General features: G+C 43.0%; 1 protein-coding gene across 1 annotated transcript in view; it reads left to right on the top strand.

Annotated features, from left to right (window-relative positions):
- The first annotated feature begins 1,171 nt into the window (after positions 1–1,171).
- CHRM1 (cholinergic receptor muscarinic 1) overlaps positions 1,172–15,468 on the top strand; it is a 223,959-nt gene continuing 209,662 nt past the window's right edge. Inside the window, exon 1 of the mRNA XM_073554523.1 lies at positions 1,172–1,333. The gene's annotated coding sequence lies outside the window, so the exon portion shown is untranslated. The remainder of the gene's footprint in view (positions 1,334–15,468) is intronic.

The raw sequence follows: 15,468 nt of genomic DNA, 5'->3' as shown, positions 1-15,468 counted from the left end.
TAGACCAGTTTCCATTTTTCACTACCCCTGTTTGTTTCCCATTTGTATTTTTGTCCTTTGTTTCTTATGGTCGCAAATAAAGTCATATTTCAGTCTACTTACCTATCGTTGCTATAGACGCTGGATTTTTTTTTCTTTTTTGCCGAACTTATCACCCAGGAGCCGGTCTGGAGTCTCTGTGCACCGCTCCCTAATCGAGGCGTTTTCCTGCACTTGGTGAGCCGATACCTTGGCTCCATGGCTCAGCACCACCCTACATCTCCTCCCTTGTTTCAGTATACCACCCTACCCGCGCCCTCCGTTCTGCTGATGACCTGAGGTTAGTATCCTCAATAGTCAGAACCTCCCACTCCCGTCTCCAAGACTTTACACGTGCTGCGCCAATTCTTTGGAATGCACTTCCCAGGTCAATACGATTAGTCCCCAATCCCCACAATTTTATGCGTGCCCTGAAAACGCATTTATTCAGACTGGCCTATCGCCTCAACACATTAACCTAACCTATCCCTGTGTGGCAGAGCCAAAAGTTCTACCATAACCAGGTTCCCCGCATCATGTTCCCACATGCTTTATGCATCCATTAGCCCTCTGTGTCTGTACTGTTACACACTTAACATTATGGCTGGTCCATACAATCAGGGCAACTGTCACCACCCACCTTTCGTGTCTACCTCTTTCCTCATAGACTGTAAGCTTGCGAGCAGGGCCCTCATTCCTCTTGGTATTTGTTATAATCTATGTGATTATTGTTATGCTGTAATCTCTATTGTCTGTACAAATCCCCTCCGAAATGTAAAGTGCTGCGGAATATGTCGGCGCTATAGAAATACAATTTATTATTATTATTATTATTATTATTATTATTATTATTATTATACCAAGGGATGGTGTAACGTGAAGCTCATGGGCTAACCAATTATTGCAAGTCTTTAATAGTATTAGTCTTTTCATATAGGCCAAAGAGACTTTTTGGGCCACATAGGCTCTACGGCCCCGATGCGATTGCAACCCCTTCGCCTATTGTAGTCTCCCCCCCCATGAGCATATCTGTCATCACCAGGAAACAGCACCAAAATGAGTGGGACTTGAAGCCCGCAGTTTCACTACGCTCCACTAGAGGGCGAATAAGTCTTCTGGCTGGTGCGAGTCTTGGAAAGTCGCTGTCACTGTATATAGGGCATGCAGCAGCAGCAGCGCACAGCACGATCCTATATATCCAGGAACCCCGAGCAGGCGGCTGTAGACTCGGGGCCATGCACTCAGCTAGCACTATTGGAATACAAGCAGCAATGGGATTATAACTCCGGAGAAGTCTGCCTCCATATTGCAGAAGGTGAGAGCCCTGTAACCTTTATCTTCAGGATAACTCTGTTGTCTTGGTGTTTCCTGTGACTTTTCTCATATACCTAAAAAAAAAATATTTTTTTTTCTTTTCACACTTTGTAAAAAGTAAAGGAGAGGCGGTAGGTCTGATATTTTTTTGTGCCGTAATCTTCTTTTTTTCTTTAGCTTCCAATATCCCCTGCAAGGTGGTAGAATAATATGACATAGAGGAGACGTGGACACGGTCATCATATTAGATCATGCTCGGTCTTATTGTACGTTCTACGTGTAAAGTTTAGAGCGGATCCGCTTCTCTATAGATCGGCGCCATCACTACTGTGCGAGAATTGACCCTAGTGACATGGAGCACGTATAGGAACATACCATACCGTTTGACAGCTATAGACCTTTTTTTGGCCACTGGAAAGAGGTATGAGTGTATGGTTCTTGTAATGCTGAAGAAATGGTGCACATAAAAGTTATTGGGTAAGTTTCGCACTTTGTGCCTTGTTGTGTCGGGCAATGCCACTTACGGCGCCAACAAAAGCATCATTTTTTTAGTAATGTCTTGAGTCCAGAAAAGCAATCATGTTGTTGACCGATGCCCCCCATAATCAGGGGCATAGCTAAGGTGGGACTAATGAGGGCATCTGCGTGGAGTAGCTGACTAGTGGCAGTGGTATATAGATACAGGAATGGGGGGAAATCGACTGACCAGTGTGTATGGGTGTAGATGGAAGGGATGGCGGGGCATGTGCCCAATGGGGTGCCATATGGGGTACCAATCGCAATTCTTTCATGGTATGTAGACATAGAGTTAGGGATGCAAACTGATTCTTTGCCCCCCCTCCCCGGGAAAGAAAATCTATCAACAGCTTTGGGGTTGGTGGAGCATTTACCCAAAACATGCCAGCAGGGATGCCAACTGCAGCACTTTAATGGTATATAGATGCATGGTTAACAAAATGAATCCTTGCCCCCCAGGAAAGTAAAGCCTAGGTACAGCTCTGGGGTTGGTGGGGCATGTACCCAAAGGATGCCAGCAGGGCAGCATCTCTTCCTTGGCATGTAGATACAGGGTTAAGGCAACAAAGTGAATTCTTGCCCCTAGGAAAGGAAAGTCTAGGTACAGCTCTGGGGATGAGGGATCATGTACCCAAAGGATGCCAGCAGGGACATCAACTGCAGCTTTTCCTTGGTATGTAGATACAGGGTTAAGGCAGAAAACCTAAATCTTGATCCCAGGAAAGGAAAGCCTAGGTACAACCTAGTGTAATGTGTAACATTGCTTTGACATGAGAAACCTGGCAGAGCTCATCAAGAATTGAGAATTCTTGATTGATGGCACGGCGTAGTCGGCATGTGTGCAGGTGAGCTGTGATGGCAGCCCGTTCACCTGTCTGCCCATTACATCTGATACAAGCTAAGGTCATGGATACAAGAATATCAGTCATCATACTCCGGGATCCTTTCATAGGTTAGTTTCTGAACTGGCATAATAATAAGGGTGGTGGGTGCGGAGGTAGTGACAGATGGGTGTGGTGGATGGGTCTGGCTCAACTAGAAGAGGGTACTGGAGGGGACCATGAAGACGCTGCAGCACAGCTGTGCCTAGTGGGGGGTGAGAGGGTAGGGATAGCTTAACGTAGCACATGATTACTAGGGTGTGAGCGAATCTGTAATATAGGCGTGAAATCAATGATTGGGAGAGGTGAGTGATGGGCAAAGGGCACCAAATTAATGATATGGCTTGGGGCTGCATAAAAATGCTGAACGGAGAACGCAATAAGCCAGATTTGGCAAAGCTGGCTTTTTAGGTTGTGCCGTTTGGTAACGCACTGCGACGGTGATAACCTGGACAAATCAGGGGGTTAACATTGGGAGCTAACAAACCCCGGCGCTGCTACATTTGTATCTTACGAGCCTTTCAGGGAGGGACGCGGTTTCTATTTTGCTTTGTTGGTCGGGGTGTTTATATTACCTGGTACCACAGTAATAAACTTGTGCACACAATACATCTTTGAAAAACAAATATTGACTCGTGTAGACACGCTCTTTCAAAGGTGTCAAAGAAATTTGGAGAGTTTGAAATGGAGAATTTATTTTAGAGAATTTTTTTATTGGTGAAATCTAAAAAAAAAAAAAAAAAGGTGGACGTGTTACTCTCAGCTGCTACAATAACGAATGGGGATCATCAGATTGGACGATGCAGACAATGATTCTGTTTTCACTTTGTTTACCAAATAGTCGACGGTTACATCTTAAAATATGACAGATGCGGGTAATCACGGGTGAGTAATGAGCATTACTTGGAAATTTGAGTATTTTGAGCTCCGATTGGAACGTTGGGAGCGCCGGAATGTTAAAAAAAAAAGGAGAGCAGCAATAGGAGTGAATCTGTACACAATTATGGCATGGAATGCAAGTTCATGAATAGTAGGGGACATGCATAATATCAAAGCGCTCATGGGTTTGTTGGGAAGGAAGCAGGGAAGACAGCAAGCAGATTATGTTGGTGCTGTGTTGTCAGAGCAGGTGCACTTGGATGGGCTGATTTTTTTTCCAGTTTGCAATTGCAATATTTTTTGCTCTCGTCTTCCTCCACCTGCTCTGAAATCTCCATTTATACATTTAAAAAAAAACTCCCCTACATAAAAGCAAATTATAAAAAGCAAGAGCCATGACAGCAATCACAAGCTGAGGGTCCCTAGATGAAGATAAAAATACATCCCCCTGAGTCTGGCTGAAAAAAAAATGGGATTAGTCACAGGTGGGAGCCATAAAGATGCTGCAGAAAGAAAGAATCTCATTTACAATGATGTGATACATAAACAGAGAAGGTTATTAATGTGGGTATTAATAAAGTGTTATTCCAATGAAAGCAAACATGAGCCTGACAATGGCACTGCTATGGGATCGTGATCGCTCCCTGTGCGCGACTGCGGTCAGGATATTTGTCGAGTAGCACAACTTTCCCATGTTGGATAAGTGCTGGAGTTTAGGAAATCTAAGCAGGACTTTTTCAGGCTCCATTATGATGTATAAAGTGTGTGGATGGGAAAAAAAATGCCAGAAATATAAAAATATCAGACCGGTAAATTACTCAGAGCAAGATGAAAACCCAAACTAAATCTAATATCCAAAACCAGAACTCAAAATGATTAACCCCCCCCCCCCCCCAAAAAAAAAATAAATAAATAAATAATGCAAACCCCAGATCAGACCACTAAATTAGTCAGACCACAGACCGGACCTCCAAATTTATTTAAGACTCAGTTCATTTATTTAAACCCAAGATTACACCCCTAAATGAATCAAACCACAGAGCAGACCCTAAAATTAATTTGAGATCCAAAACCAGAGGCCCAAACTGAATTTAAACTTCAAACCAGACCACCAATATTAATACGATCCCAGATCTGACCCCAAAATTAACTTAGGAGCCAAGACCTAGACATCAAAATTATTTTTGATCCCAGGTCAGGCCCCTAAATTAATCAAATCCTAGACCAGACCCCAAAATGAATTTTGAATATTAAGACCCCTGACCAGACCCCTAAATTAACTTAAACCCCAACTCAGAACTCTAAGTGAAAGGGTATGTACAGCCTTAAGGTCCAAGTCTGCAGTGAGTCTATGTGACTGCGGACTTGTGAATCCTCACAGCGTGCACCCTGTGCACTCCCAATGCCGAGAGCTGGCGGTCTTGTGACCGATTTTACACACTTCCGCCAATTTTCCAACTAGACATGGCCGACCCCCCTCCACATGCTTGCATTGAGCTAAGCCGTGCTCATCTAGTTGGCACTTGACCGCATTTGCATAAATCACATACTCGCTCACACGCCCGCAGCCCTTGGTTTTGGCTGACAAATAGTGATATAAAATAATGGCCATATACTGAACGTGTGAACATGACTTTAGTGCTGAGCATTTTTCACCCAATCCTGGTTTTGAAATATTAAGGTAAAAAAAAACTCACCAAATACTCAACGTGTGGACGTGGCCTTAAAGGGAATCTGTCAGCATTTTTTTTTAACTCTGTAATCTGAAAGCACGGTGATATAGTGGAAGAGAGCAAGATTACAGGGATGTGTCGCTTACTAGGTTGTGTTTTGCTGTTTCAATACAATCAGTGTTTTATCAGCAGGAAGTTATCACTAAAGAACTAGGTGTCTCGTGCCTCCTAGTCCAACCCCGCCCCATCGCTGATTAGTAGCTTTCTGTCCATAGACAGTACACACAAGAAGTGGCCAATCAGTGCTGTGGGCGGGGTTATGCAGGACTCAGCATTCAAAGAACTGCTAGATCTGCAGCAGGAACAACTGATTCTGCCAGAATTGCTGCACCCATTAAAATATGTGATACATCGCTGGAATCAGGTTCTCTGTCCCTAACTCATGCTGTTGTCAGATTACATAGCAAAAACCTACTGACATATTACTTTTAAATAAATTTACACAGCAAGATAGTTCTGCCTTATACCAGCAATTTCAAGTAGAGCCATACAGTGTTCTTTAATATATATAGAATTTGGCTTAAAAAATAATGTAATGTTCCAGCAGATTGAATATCAAAGAGGAGTTCTTCCCTATAATAAGCAATGTTCCCAGGCATACAGTCATGTGCAAGTTAAGTGAAATCTTCTTGTGTTTTTGCAAACCCATCTGAGAGCAGCATAATGTAGAGAGACCCTGATTCCAACGATGTATCACTTACTGGGCTGCTTGCTTCAGCTTTGATAAAATCTCTGTTTGCTGCAGAAATTCCAGCAGACCTCTGAATGCTGAGTTCTGTATAACCCCGCCCACGTCCCTGATTGGAAGCTTTCTGTGTACACTGAGCATAGGCAGAAAACTGACAATCAGTGGTGAGGAGGAGGAGTGGTTGGACTACATGCCAGCAAGTTTACTAGTCCTCTAGTGATAGTCTCCTGTTGATAAAACAGTGACTTTATCAAAACTACAGCAAGCAGCCCAGTAAGTGACACATCGCTGGAATCAGTGTCGCTGCACCTACATCAGGCTAGATGGCAAAAAAACCTGGTGGCATATCCCCTAAAAGAGAAAGAGCACAGGTATTACTAAGCAAACATCTACATGACTGACTTCATATTTTGGCTATTTCCATTATATCCATGCATTCATGAATCACTGCCAACCTCTATCAGAAACTCACAAACTCCTAACTGGATTCATTCATTTTTCTACAACAGATTTGGGCATAAATACATTGAAAAATGTTATGTTTCGACCAAAAATAAATATTCAGCAGAGCAACTTGACCATGATGCTTTACTGGCATCGACCTGTAGAGTTCAGATTGGCACCAGATTGCCAAAGACCCAAATGTTTCTATCACTTTTTTGAAGAGTTGATATGAAAAATTATAAAGTATATTAATGTGCGATTATCAGGTAGCCATTGGCATCAGTGAGAAAATCTAGCCTTGTGCCCACTAGCAGACCCATGTAAAGTCACATCAAACTAATGCAATTTACCCCTTCATAACCGGAGGTATTTTCATTTTTGCGTTTTTGTTTTTCGCTCCCCTTCTTCCCAGAGCCATAACTTTTTTATTTTTCCATCAATATGGCCAAGTGAGGGCTTGTTTTAGGTGGGATGAGTTGTACTTTTGAACGACACCATTGGTTTTACCATGTTGTGTGCTGGAAAACGGGACAAAAATTCCAAGTGCGGTGAAATTGCAAAAAAAAATGCAATTCCACATTAGTTTTTTGATTAGATTTTTCATGAGGCTCACTAAATGCTAAAACTGACCTGCCATTATGATTCTCCAGGTCATTACGAGTTCATAGACACCAAGCATGTCTAGGTTCTTTTTTATCTAAGTGGTGAAAAAAATTCCAAAGTTTGCTGAAAAAAAATTGCGCCATTTTCCGAGAATGTAGCGTCTCCATTTTTCATGATCTGGGGTCGGGTGAGGGCTTATTTTTTGCTGACATTTTTAAAGATACCATTTTTGTGTAGATACATTCTTTCGATCGCCCGTTATTGCATTTTAATACAATGTTGCGGAGACCACATAAACATAATTCTGGCATTTTCCCTTTTTTTTCTCACTACGCTTTTTAGCGATCAGGTTAATCCTTTTTTTTACTGATAGATTGGGCGATTCTAAACGTGGCGATACCAAATATGTCTATGTTTGATTTTTTTTATTGCTTTATTTTGAATGGGGCAAAAGGGGGGTGATTTGAACTTTTATATATTTTTTTAATTTTTTTAATATTTTTAAAAACTTTTTTTTTTACTTTTGGCATGTTTCAATAGTCTCCATGGGAGACTAGAAGCTGCCATAACCCGATCACCTCTGCTACATACAGGCGATGATCAGATCACCTGCTTGTAGCAGAATTGCTGGCTTGCTGTGAATGCCAACCACCGGGCGGTACTAATAGCAATCCAGCACTGACAACAATTGAGGTCTGCTGGAGACCAATAGTTGTAATGCCAACCCATCAGCGACCCGTGATCATGTGACATGGGCAGGATTTTCGGCGTGCTTTCCAGAAGCGCGTGTTAAATGCCGCTGTCAGCGTTTGACTGTGGCATTTGACAGGTTAAGAGCCGCGAGCGGATCGCAATTCCACCCGTGACTGTTAGTGGCACATGTCAGCTGTTTAAAACAGCTGACATGTGCCAGAAAAGATGTGGGCTCACCGCCGGAGCCCACATCAAAGGGAGGGTGTCCGACATCGGCGTACTATTACACCCGATGTCGGAAAGGGGTTAAATCCTAAAAATGCAGAATATATCCTGACTGCAGTGGCCCGTTTAGCATTAATGAGTCCTGACTTGTGGTTTGTAGAAGTCCAACCCCTTACTGACATGTGCCATACATGTACCACACAATGTACGCTGTCAAAACAATTCCCCAAAAAACAATGTCAGAATTGGGGGAGGGGTTTTTTTTTGCAATCTCACATCATTTGGAATTTTTTTTCCTATGTTCTAGTACAATATGTTGATGTCATTTAAAAGTACAACTCATCCCACAAAAAAACAAGTCTTCATATGTCTCTATGGGCAAAAAAATAGAAAGTTATGGCTTTGGGAAGAAGGGGATGAAAAAACGAAAAATGCAAAAATGCAAATTGGCCGTGTTGAGAAGGGGTTAAAAAAAATTTATGGATCACTGCGATCCCATCGATCCCTGAAAATTCTGCATCGGAATAGAGTGGTGACCAAATATGCACCAACGCTCCACTCTTTCTCTATGGGACAAGCTGGCACAAATCTGAACCCTACAGCTCAGCACCAGTGAAGCGTCATGGTCTCCTAAGTGTCTTTATTGCATTTTTATGTTTGGACTAAATATCACATTTTTCCATGGACTTATGCCCATGACTGTCTAAACTACATAGATCAATTTGCCCCTGTTTATTTTTTAATGAATTTATTTATTTTTTTTTGCCTCATTGTAATTATTCATCTCTTCATTCCCGACTATCATGCACAAGATTTCCATAGTTGTGAGTTTCTGGTAGAAGTTGGCAGTGATTAATGAGTGCATGGATATAATGAGCGCTGATTGGTCACGTGGCGCTCGTTGGCATCACGGCAGTATCATTTTTGTCACTTTCTAATTAATTATGTGACGCCCCCAGATTACACATTGTCCTGGTATTTTCAGAGGCAACGGAACAAATCGATTACGGGAATACGTTGTGTTGGACTATGGCCAATTTGTTACTCCAGTAGCCAAAAAAAAAAAGATTTGTAAAATAATAAAAGGGGAAAAGAATAACTCAGCTATTTAAATGATATCATATCTTCTGCTACGCAGTATAGAGGGCAGCTGGTTTTTCACTAAAGTTACATGGCTTGAAGAAAAAACAAATGTCCGACAAGTTCAACCAAATGATGTAAAATGATAAAAGTCATGGGCGCATATAGAATAACAATGCATGAGCAAATCTTTCCATCCTGATCCCAAATGTCAATCAACTGGATCAAACATTCAGAATAGAACTTTAGACATTTACATACGGGCAATTATTTATGTTATTTTCTTCTAAAAGCGCCTTTTTGTAACCATTCACAGTTCCCGGTGTGACCACCTACTAAGGTAGACTATTCCACAGTGCAATAGTTCTCATAGTAAAGAAGCCTCGTCTCCTCTGGAGATTGAACCTTTCTTTCTCCAGACTTAAGGAGTGCCCTCTTGACGGCACCAAGACACTGTAGAGAGCACAGGAGGAAGCAGGGCCCAGTGTGCAAGGTAACACAACGATCTGGCGCCTCCCTCAGGGGGAAACGGCCTGTTATAGCCCCGTCTGGTCTGCCATTGGTCCGAAGGTGCTTTCGGGTCAGGGCACAGCCGGAGCACAAGAAGCAGCAGGGAGGCACGGCCGCGGCCTAAGGCACATGCGCATTGCATGCAGGGATGGTGTCGGCCGCGAGCCTGTCAGAGGTGACCGCCGTGGCCGACGGGTGGAGAGAGGCTGCGTCGTGGGAGCGGAGGCCGGCTGCGGCGTGGGAGCGGAGACCGGGTGAGTATGACGGAGCGGTGTTACAATATATAAAACTTTATACGCCAGTAACCAGCCAGCAACTGTATACGAACAGATACGAATTGCCCACAAATGTAGGGGATACTGTAAAATTAAGGGATTAGATTCTGAGAAATACAGTAATAAGGTAGAAAGGGGGGAAAACTGATAAATTGATTAGGGAATGTGATGTGCCTGTCAAGGAAAGACTTAACATGTTGGAAATAAATTTGATTGTCCAGGGTAGCACATTCTAGATAACTGGTGCAGCATAAGAAAAGTCTTAAGCCCCCGTCACACATAGCGATCTCACTAGCGAGATCGCTGCTGAGTCACAAGTTTTGTGACGCAACAGCGATCTCACCAGCGAGATCGCTGTGTGTGACACTGACCAGTGACCGGCCCCCCTGCCGGGTATCGCTGATCATCCTGGAATGGCCAGGACATTTATTTGATCGCTGGTCTCCCGCTGGCCAGCATGCATCGCTGCGTGTGACAGGTGGCAGATCAGCGATCAGCGAGCTGGCGCTGGTAACCAAGGTACACATCGGGTTTCTACGTGCCGCGCGCCGCTTAGAAACCCGATGTGTACCTTGGTTACCAGCTCCCTGCACCAGCGCGCTGGTAACTAAGGTACACAGTGGGTAACTAAGCGACGTGCGTCGCTTGTTACCCGCGTGTCGCTGGTGCTGATCGCTGGTGAAGCTGCCTGTTTGGCAGCTCACCAGCGATCATGTAGCGACACACCAGCGATCCTGACAAGGTCATATCGTTGTCGGGATCGCTGGTGCATCGTTATGTGTGACGGGGCCTTAGAGATGGGATGGGAAGGTGCAGATTGTTAATAGCACTGGTAAGGTAGTAGATACTGGTGAGGAAGAAGACATTGCTTGGTGCAGCACTGTGAGGAGCTTTTTAAGTGATAAGTTTAAGTTAAATCCTAAATTAGGTAAGCAGGCAGTGACTGGCATAGGGTAGAGGTTGGACAGAAAGATGAGCCTGTCTGCTACATTCAAAATTATGCGCATGATTATTATGTAATTCCTATATTGTGTGACACAGTGCAAAGAAATGAGAAAAGAGTATACACTAGACTAGAGCAAAGAAGACCTGCAGCACAGACTGTACGGTTTAAGGGAAAAAGGTATTGCAAGAATTTGGCATGTACAAATGGGATTTGGAATGACCGTTTCCATCCTGAAAAATTTTTGCACTTAAAACAGATTATCCCCAACCATTCCTATGCAATGTGCGCTCATGCACGGTGTGGTCACATGTCTTAGAAGAGTCTTGTAGCTTTTGCAAAAGGCGCAGCCTGTGTGTGTTGTGACAAATGGGCGAAGGATTAGTGCAGATTGTCGCGATGCCGAGTAGAGTTGTGCTGGCTTGGTTACAACGTGTCAATGCTGGGATTTGATTCCATAAACAACGCACGATACTGAACATACTTGACCCTATTTGTGCTAAGGTACACACGAGTCGTGCCAGTGCCTAGGAATGTAGGGGCATGCACCCACCCTGCCTGGGGAAGGAACAAGAGGAAAGCACGATACAGTGTTAACATAAGCCTGAACTACAAGTGCCTGACAAATGTAGAAGCCTTTGTATTAACAGAAGGCTGTATCTACACCAAAATATTTGCCTAGTGCTACAGACAAAAACGAATTGATGAATCACCCGACATTCCGTGGTTTATATAATAGTCTGTGCAGTATATACCCCCCTGGTGCACACATTTTGGTTCTGATTATAAGCCTTGGATCTTTGTGATCACTTTTACACTATTTGACTTGCATGACAGCTATTATAAAGGTATACAGACTTAGAACCGCTTCCCGGCCATTCCCGACTTCCAGGGGGCGGTACTCCTGCTTGATTGACAGTTTAAGCCAGCAGCATCCTTGCATGATATCTGGAGAAGAGAGGAATTTTAGTAATAAGTAAATTAAAAGGTTGCTTGTTTTTACAGGTATTTTGCAATTTTACCAATGAAATAATACTTTGAGTCTACCAACTGAGGCCTCCTCACTGTCATTACTGTCGCATGGAAACACAAGGAGCAAAGGAATGAAACCGAAAGGGAGAAGATAAAGATTAGATATTAGAAAAAACTTTTTGACAGTGAGGGTGATCAATGAGTGGAACAGGTCCTGCAATGCCTGCATTGCAGGACCTTAGGTGTCCATGGTTACAACTAGAGTTGAGTGACTTTGGTCGGATCGGGTTTCATGAAACAAAATTTGAGTAGGATGAAACTGGTCCGACTAGGGCAAAAAAAAGTCGGAGTTTCGTCCGAAACCCGACCCCAATGCAAGTCAATGGGGAATAAAAGTCGGCATTGAGTGGATGAATGTCATCCGCTCAATGCCGACTTTTATTTCCCATTGACTTGCATTTGGGTCGGGTTTCGGACGAAACTCCAACTTTTTTTGCCCTAGTCAGACCAGTTTCATCCGACTCAAATTTTGTTTCAATGCAAAAAAAAACTTGGTACTCAGTTGGCAAATAAAGTGAATCTTTGTTTTATTGGCATCCAGATTATGCTTAAACGTTTTCGATCCAACATTGGATCTTCATCAGAAATTCTCTGGACGCTGTATATCAAGGTTTAGAGGAAAGATGCGCTCTGGTATGGCGACTGAAGTCGCTCTTTTTGTATAGCGCTGCTCCTTGTGGCCCCTACGGCGTGCGGTGTATGCCGCTGTATGGAGGACGCATCTAGCACCTTTTTTATTTATAGTGTGTGAACAGTTACGTACAGGCATCCATGTGACGTGGACATGCAATGAGTATTGGTGAAATATACTGTACGCCATCGCTAATTTCTCCTGTTTATTTATGCGATCATAAATGCTTATACCTGTCCATTGGGCATACAGCGCTGCCATCATTAATAGGTCAAAGCATACCCCAGGGGGCATCAGTGGAACACAAGTGTCTGGGAGCTGCCGGCATGTGGTGCATTCTGTCATTATATCTCCTGCTTGGTAGCTTGGGCTGACATGGAGCTGAGCCTCCACTTGCTTTTCTTCAGAAACTATTGCATGCAGTCAAAATTGCCATTGTTTAGCAGCGAATGTCTCAGAGCATGTTCTCCACCATTCCTTACTATACATAAATAACTAAATGAATTTTCCAAGACTTTAAAGGACTTGTCTCATTTTCTTAACTGGCTAAAATGGCAAAGTTGCTTGTAAAAAAAAAAACAAAGCAATTTTGCAATTTACCTTTTATTGAAATTCCTCTTCATTCTCAAGAACGAAAGGATTTTAAAATCTTTTGTTTACTGCTCGTTGTCTAGATTACCGGCCACAGTTGCTGTCAGTAGCTGTCCGCCTCCTAGGCAACACTTCCAGATTCCATTAATCATAAATTTGGTGAACGGAGGTCACCAAGTCCACTTTGTCGGAGCTGGGAGAAAATGTCACGAAGAAGACAAAAGTTGCAAAACTTTGCATTGCGCAAAAATGTTGAGACTTTTCAAAGCCTTTACGCCGGAAGAGCTTTGGTGAATCAGCCCTTTAGTCTTGTAGTTCTGTCTCTTGAGGCAAGATTAAATAATCCACTGAGATTATTCCTTGTGGCTGCTGGTATTCAATAGTATATGCATCTGCCAACAATTACAGAGCAGGTGTTCAAAGAGTCATTTGTGACTCTTGAGACACTCCTTGAGGAACCTTTATGAAGACCAGTTCTTTAAAAAAAAATAGCTACGAAGAGACTGTCAGAAACTTCATCTGAACCTCCTTCAATGAGATCTGGGCATCACGGGACAAAGAACCTGATATTGTTTGGTTTTGAAAATAATCTACAAATACCAAATGCACAATAGGGCCCATATGCAAGATCAATATTTGGTCCCTTTTCAGTTCAATAGCTCCTCATAATGCACAATCCCACCTGGTTTGGCATTGGAAGTGGCACCTCTACTTCTTGGTCCCATGTTCGCCCCTGGTTCCTCATGGAGAACTGACAGTACAGGAGACCATTCATGATGCACAATGACCCGATAAATATTTCAATTGCCAAATATCAAAGTCGGACATAATTAGGGCGGTTGACTTTGAAGTGACATTTCAGCATTACCTCCATGTATTTTTGTTCAAGCTGCCTGTAAATTGTAGATGAGCGCTAACCTTTGTGAGATCATTTTAGGCTCCATGAAGCTGAAAGAAAAATTAGGTCATACTAGATTATAAAGGTTATTGTGAGTGTGGGGACCATTTTTCATGGACAGAAGACACATTGTTTTCTATAAGGCTACTCATACGACTGTTGTTTTTATTGCCAATCGATGAATAACAAAAAAAATGGAGGCACGTCCCACTTTCACTAATTTAAAGATGTGTATGGCTTTTATTTTTCGCGAGGGTTGCACAAGGTTGGCATTGTTACTTTTGAAAGGGGCACTCGAGGAGCATTAATTCTCTTTAAGTGGGCACAAAGAAGATATTAATACTTTTTAAAAGAGCCTTTGAGGGAGCATTATGTCATTCTAAGGGACATTATTACTGGGTAAGGGGGCACAGTACTTGCCTTGCACCAGATGCTGGTAGCCCCTACTATTCCCCTGGGAAGTTGCAGCCTTTGTCAGCAATTTTGAAGGCAATAGAAAGCTGACATTGGCCACCTAGGGTGCATAAAACTTTATAGACATGCCCCTGTTTTCTTTCATCCTTCACAGCCCACACGGTAGCCCACAAAAAGGAATGCAAGTCTTTACTTTAAAACCCCTATGACCCCTATTAATTTCATTGGTGCATGTTCGAGCAGTTCTAACTCCAACATAAAAGTTTCTCGGATTCATTTTATGGCAAGTGATGACCAAGAAAATGGACAGATGAGTTTTTATACCCTTCTCTAATTTAGGCGTACTGTACGTAAATTTAGGCGTTTCTTACATAATAGCAAATAGCGGAATACATAGCCGCATAGTAAGTAAGGACACCCGCCGCAGTCACCCAGCTTAGTCACAACCCTCAGCAGTTCTTTGTTTCAGGGAGTTCTCATGAGAATTACCATACCCAATGAGATTTTGGTAGTTCTCAAGACATTAAAGGGGTTTCCAGGACATTATCTTTGATAGTCTATCCTTAGGATAGGTCATCATTGCCTGATCGGTGGGGTGTGCACCCAACACGCTTGCTGGTCAGCTGTTTCTGGTGGCAGCCTGATATGCTCCATGTGGCAGCTTCATCGATTTTCTAGTGACTACCTCTGGGTACCGTGTATCCACTCCTATTCAAATCAGTAGGGATTAGATATGCAGTACCCCGCCGTGCTATGCAGCTCCATAACTGAGCAGTTCTACTGCCACCAACACCAGGAATAGCTTAAAGGTTGGGTTGATGGGTGTTGCACCCTCACCGATCAGAAATTGGATAGACCATCAATTGGATAGCCCTATCCTAAGGATAGGTCATCAGTGTTAAATTCATGGACAACCCCTTTAACCACTACCTAAATCTAGCAAACACTTACTTAGGGAGATATGGTGTAAAATTATAGATATTTTTAGGGCTCCAAGGAGGAACATTTCTTCTTATGGAGAGTGCCAAGTCGAACTCTAGCACCACCTATTGGAAGTAGAAATCCTAAAAGTCAATATCAACTTAATGAGCCTTGTCACA

The sequence above is a fragment of the Dendrobates tinctorius genome, unplaced genomic scaffold (assembly GCF_039654945.1).
Source record: "Dendrobates tinctorius isolate UK_male_01 unplaced genomic scaffold, ASM3965494v1 ptg000211l, whole genome shotgun sequence".
Classification (NCBI taxonomy): Eukaryota; Metazoa; Chordata; class Amphibia; order Anura; family Dendrobatidae; genus Dendrobates; species Dendrobates tinctorius.
The sequence above is the reverse complement of the archived record's forward strand: the minus strand, read 5'-3'. Positions and strand labels throughout refer to the sequence as shown.